The sequence below is a fragment of the Durio zibethinus genome, chromosome 11 (assembly GCF_047325235.1).
Source record: "Durio zibethinus cultivar Kanyao isolate XHJ-2024 chromosome 11, ASM4732523v1, whole genome shotgun sequence".
In the NCBI taxonomy this organism is placed as follows: domain Eukaryota; kingdom Viridiplantae; phylum Streptophyta; class Magnoliopsida; order Malvales; family Malvaceae; genus Durio; species Durio zibethinus.
Window position 1 is genome coordinate 10,419,368 of NC_143172.1, and position 6,000 is coordinate 10,425,367.

The following is a 6,000-nucleotide window of genomic DNA, read 5'->3' on the forward strand; positions in this document are numbered from 1 at the left end:
AATATTATTGAATAATTTATAAATCATGTCACGCAACTATAAATATTTATATATAGGATATAAAGAACACCTATAAAATAATTAAATATATTAAAACTAAATTTCATTTACTTATGGATATCATAAGTAATTGTCTAAGCAATTCTTATTAACTTAAAAATTACATTATCTTAAGAGATGGATTATTCATTTATTTTCATGTATTTTAAAGTTCAAAGAAATAACCTATCAAAAATAAAAAAGTACAACCAGATATAAATGAATTTGTATTTTGTCAATTGAACATATTTCAATTATCATCAACAGTATGTTTTAGTATCTTACTATTAAACATTTTCTAGGTTATATAATTAGAACTTAAAAAAATTATACTTATAATGTTATAAGTGTATTTAAATTGAATTTATTTTAAAAGGTTTTCTTAAGTAAAGGTCAATATTAAATCAAGGTTATAATTTATAAATATAATTTTCGGTTCTTATTATTAAATTTTGTATAAAAAAACATCACAATTCTTTTTTTTTTTACATACTAATTCTCGACTATTACAAATGAGAGAACTTTGAAAAAAAAAAAAAAAAAAGATTGTGCCTATGCCTTTTAAGTTTTTTCCAGGCTCTCTCTCCCTCCGCTTTCTACACTTTTTTTTTTTCTCTTTCCTACGTTTGAAACTGAATTTTTTTCTACAGAAAGACCCATTTTCATTTCTTTTTTCCACTTCTCGTCGCCACTGCACAACCCGACCTCTCTGTCATTGCCGCACAGTCAAATCGTCGATCAGCATTTAATATCCTATCCCTGCTGTCGAGCCCAATCTTCTCTTTATCCTTTTTCCCGCATGAGTCTTATTGGCTTGTTGCCAAACCTTCGAAGTAGCAACGTGCTTTCTTTTTAGTGGGGAATGCGATCCCAGTGCAAAGGAATCAGTATCCAGCAACCATCTTTAGACTTTTCGTGTTTTAGCCGCTCTACATTATATTTGGCTACTGGCTTTCCGCAGCTAAGGTGTTTTGCTTCCCCAATTCAAGTATGATTTGTCTTTAAACTGATGTTTTACATGAATCTTTGTTAATTTTTGTTGGGCATTTCACAATTGAGTTTTGTTTGATATGGGGGCCAATTTGGTATCGATTATTTTGTGGGGATGTTCAACTCAATCTTATAGTGAACGGTAAATTAATAGGCTGAAATTAGGTAAGGTTAAAGGTTTAGGGTGATTTCTACGGTGTGGCAATTTTGGTAAGATTAAAGGTAAGGTTAAGGTCAAGGTTGAAGGTTAAAGGCTTAGGTTGAAAGAGGCTTATGGCGGCGGTCAATTTTGGTGGCAGTGGTGAAAATTTAGCGATTTTGCTTCTATTAGATGCATTTTATTACATTGTCATTACAGAAAATAGCTTTCGAATGTGTTGGGGAGTTTGAAGTCAGATTTCTTATGTATCATAACATATATGAGTCACTGTTTGAAGTCAGATTTCTTATGTATCATAACATATATGAGTCATTGTAAAGGCTAACTTTCAAGTTCATATGGTTGAGTTTTTCAGATTTTTTATTATATTGTTTTTAAAAGAGTGAGGGAATCATATTTTACTTCAACTTCTTAATCAATATGCAGGTTAAGCTCTTATCTTGCACTCTATTTTCATTCTTTTCTCTACGGAACTTTGTTTGTAATCTATTTGCTTATAAGCCATTGTTTAAGCTAATTGATTAATTATGCATTCATATAATTTTCCTTTATAAGTTTGATAAACTAAATCTAATTTCTTATGTTGAGAAAAATAGCTTAATATTCAACACCCCTTTCTTATCATGAGTATATTTCCTTTTTTTTTTTTTTTTAATCTATGAAAGCCTTTCCTTATTTGGATAGGTGTCTTTTTTTATTCATGGACAAGAAATCAATAGGAAAATTGGATGTTTGAGACTGCCAAGCCCTTATTGCTTTTGCATATTTTTCCCTTATATAGTTATTTTTGTCAGGTTATAACCCTATTGATATAAGAGCCTTTCTCTAGTCCATGGAGTTAGAAAAGACAGTTGAAGATCAGATGGCTATTTCTTTTTTTTCTCCTCTACAACTCACTGTGATGGATTGTTGTTCTTGCCCCACTGATCACATTTGCTATTTTTTTATATTCAGGTCCTTATCCATCCTTTCACAACTTTATATTCTTTTTGGGTTTTATTTTTGTATTCTTTAAGTGAATTCCACCTTTTCTTTTCTTTTTTTTTTAAATGAAACTTGAAATGAAAATAAATTTACATTTTGATATCAATCTTTTTTTTTCTCTTTATTTGTGTATTTTATACTTATATTCCTACTTATGATTCATGAAAGTCTTTTATATCTTTAGTTGAATAATGGTTGTTATTGCTTATGGGAGGATATGTGCATGTATAGAGACCGAGTATAATGATGCTATGAGTTGTGTTATTTGATTTAAAAGTTTAAGCTTTTTCATAGTCCATTGTGTGCTTTTTTGTTCCATGAAGTACTCCAAAGCCCGCAGAATTTTAGTTAAATTATGCTAAAGATATTGATGGTATGAGATGAAAATGATGAAGGCAATCCTTGCTATCAAATAAAAAAATTTATTCTGTTTCAGGAATTCCATTTTGAGACAATGGCTAGAGCCAATAAGAATGCAAAGACTTTTTTAACAACTTAAACAGAAGCGTCTCCTCAGGTTTGGAGAACATATCCTATTTATTTGATTCATATTCTTTTAGAACTTTGAACACATTGCTAAACTTCTCTCTTCTCTCTTCTTTCCTCCTTTTTTCGTGTAACTTTTTCCTGTAAAAGAATAATCAGTGAAAATCTCATCTTATTGAACCTAAAACCCGTATACTTCAAACCTCACTGAGGGCATGGTCTCCGAAGGTCAGAAGTTCTATTGAAATTCAACTGGAGGAATTTGAAAAACCACCTAGATATAAGGCTAGGCCATTGAATAAAAAGGTATTCTCTCCATCATTTCAATTCTTCTTGGTATACAGCTTCCATGTGTACTCGAGAAAGTAACTCTAGTTTATTTGAGAGCAAATGAGAATTGGAAATCTTCTGTAATGTAAAAAAATAAAAAAGTGACTATACCCGAAGTATTCCATTTTGCAACAAATGAGAGGATACCACCAATTAGAGGTGTTCATGGGCTGTCGCGTCGAGTTCGGGTTTAACTCATGATTGGTATTAATAGTTTATATATTTGTTTAAGTTCGACTTGATTTGAAATTTCGAGTTTTAAAATTTTTTCAAATCCGATTCAAGTTAAAAAAATAAATTCTAAGCTTACCTAGTAAATTAAATTTATATAATAAAATATTAAAATACTGTGATTAAATTAAATTTAATGAGATTATATTTAATTCACATATTTATAAAAGATAAAAATAAAAATTATATAAAAATAAAAATTAAGTTTAATAAAATATATAATTTTTATTTTTAATTTAGATATATATGTGAATTAGTTTATAAATAATTCATTTATATATAAAAATAAAAAATTTATATATATTTATAAATTTGGGTCGGACTGGATGGGTTCGAATTTTAAATTTTTTGTCCAAAGCTTAATTCAAAATTTAAATGAGTTTAAAAATTGTGTTTTAATCCGTGTAATGGGTTTAAATCTTTTGTTCAAGTCCTCTCAAAACTTGAATGGATATTTAGGTTTAGGTAAGTAGCTTGGCCTTTGAATAGGTCTAGCAATAGTTGTTGATTTGTTTGACAAAGTAATTATAGAAATGCACCAAATTATTATTCTATAGCTAGTCCGAGCATATTAAAACCTAAATAGCATGTATGATATGTATCTTATCCTATTCATAACATGTTTATTATCTTTTACAGATTTCTCTGAAGTCGAAACCTAGCCATCATCTAATTCCAATAAACACCATTTCTAATCCATACCTTAGCATGATTTTCAATTCCTTATGGTCTGATATTCAAAATTGTTTCTACTCATTTAGGAATTTTAATTGTCCTAATATATTTTAGGATGTTCTTTGTTTATTTAAGAATTTTAATTATCCTAATGTATTTTAGGACAAATATATTGTCAATGACAATATAATAAATAAAATTTTAATATGTTAATGTTAATTATCTTTTAAATGAATTTTCTTTTTTAGGTATGAAATTTTATTCAATTTTAAATTTCGTTAATAGCAAATATTTAAATTATAACAAGACAATTGTCATTGTGCAATGAATTTTTACAACAATATTAGTGGTTATTAAAGTTATAAAAAAAAACCAGAAACAACAAAATTATGGTTTTGTAAGAACTTTTGGCAACGATAATTGTCGTTATTAAATTAACTATCGTAATGATAAAATAATTGTTGTCAAAGAAAAATTGTAACCAAAACATTTTGCATTCCAAAAAAATTTTAGCAACCAAAATAATGTTGTTATGTAAGTTTTGGTAACAAAATACGTGGTTGCTAAAAGAAAGTTTTGATAATCACATTAAGTCATTATTTAAATATAATTTATTTACCAATGATAAAAAGTCATTACAATAAACATTTTTTTTAAAACGACTTTCAATATGATGAAAATCATTGTGTAAACTTTTAACAACGGAGGCACAAACAATGACATTATAACGATTTTTTTTTTGTTGCGAAAATGTTTTAGTAGCGATAAATTGCCATTTGGCAACAAGATTAAGTGTTGCTAAAACAATTTTTTCTAGTAATATTAATATTAAATCAGTTTTAGTTTAATAGTAGTAAATCATTAATTATTTATTAGTAAGTTAATGATAATTTAGTAATTAATCATTAGAAACTTAAAAGTAGATTGTATAACTTAGTTAGTGATTAATCATCAATAATTTAATAGTAAATTATAGATAATTTAATATAAATTAGTGATAACTTGATAATAAATCATGGCTAATTTAGTAATAAATCTGTGATAATTTTGTAGCAGATAATCGAAAAACTAAGTAATAAATCAATGATAACATAATAGTAAATGCATAATAACATAATAGTAAATCATTGATAATTTAAATGTAGATTATTGATAATTTATTAGCAAATCACTAATAACTTAATTGTAAATAAGTTATAGTAGTAAATTAGTTAATTATTGATAACTTTGTAGTAAATTATCGATAAATTAATAGTAAATAAGTTATAACTTTATAACAAATTATCAGTAATTTAATAATAAATCATCAGCAATTTAGTAGTAAATAATTCATAACTTAATAGTAAATTATCAATAATTTAGTAGTAAATCGTTCATAACTTAGTAATAAATAATTTATAAATTAGTAGAATTAATGCTAATTTAGTAGTAAATCATTGATAATTTAACAATATATCATTGATAGCTTACTAGTAAATCATTGATAACATAATAATAAATTAATTATCAATCATTGATAAATTTTTTAATATTTAAATTTGTAAGGAATTGAACCTTGATTAATAGTAGAAATGAAGTTAGAAATTTCATCTTAGGAGACTAGGATAAATTTACTATATATCTATTCAATAAAAAAATTTAGTGAAAAAAAATTCTAAATTTGAATAAAATAATAATATTATTATATAAAAATAAATTATCTTATATTAGAATTGAACTTCCACTTTCTTATGGGAATTCATTATTAAATATATAATGACATAAATTTTATAAATGATTATTAAAAATATATTATAAGTTACCAAAAGATTAATTACTAAAATTGTATCAAAAGATTACTAAAATTGTATCAAAAAGTTACTAAAATTTTATCAATGGTACCAAAATTATATCATAAGTTACTAAACTAATATTGAAGGTTACCAAAATTATATCGAAAATTTAAATTTTATTAAATATTATCAAAATCAAAATTATATAAAAAGTTATCAAATTTTACTTATATTATACCAAAATCAAAATTAAATTATTAATATTTATCATATTATTATAGTATAAAAAATTATGTCATGAAATGAATTTTTAAAAATAAAAATTACATGCGC

At 25.3% G+C, this 6,000-nt stretch overlaps 1 long non-coding RNA gene across 2 annotated transcripts; it reads left to right on the forward strand.

Annotated features, from left to right (window-relative positions):
• Positions 1-481: 481 nt before the first annotated feature.
• On the forward strand, positions 482-4,139 carry LOC149516049 (uncharacterized). Of its 2 annotated transcripts, none has more exons than XR_016346686.1 (4): positions 482-1,615; positions 1,984-2,143; positions 2,610-2,690; positions 3,860-4,139. It is a non-coding gene; the product is annotated as an uncharacterized LOC149516049 (long non-coding RNA). The 2 variants fall into 2 exon arrangements; XR_016346687.1 differs by lacking the exon at positions 3,860-4,139 and adding an exon at positions 2,810-3,141 and having other exon boundaries at positions 483-1,615.
• The last annotated feature ends 1,861 nt before the right edge of the window (positions 4,140-6,000 follow it).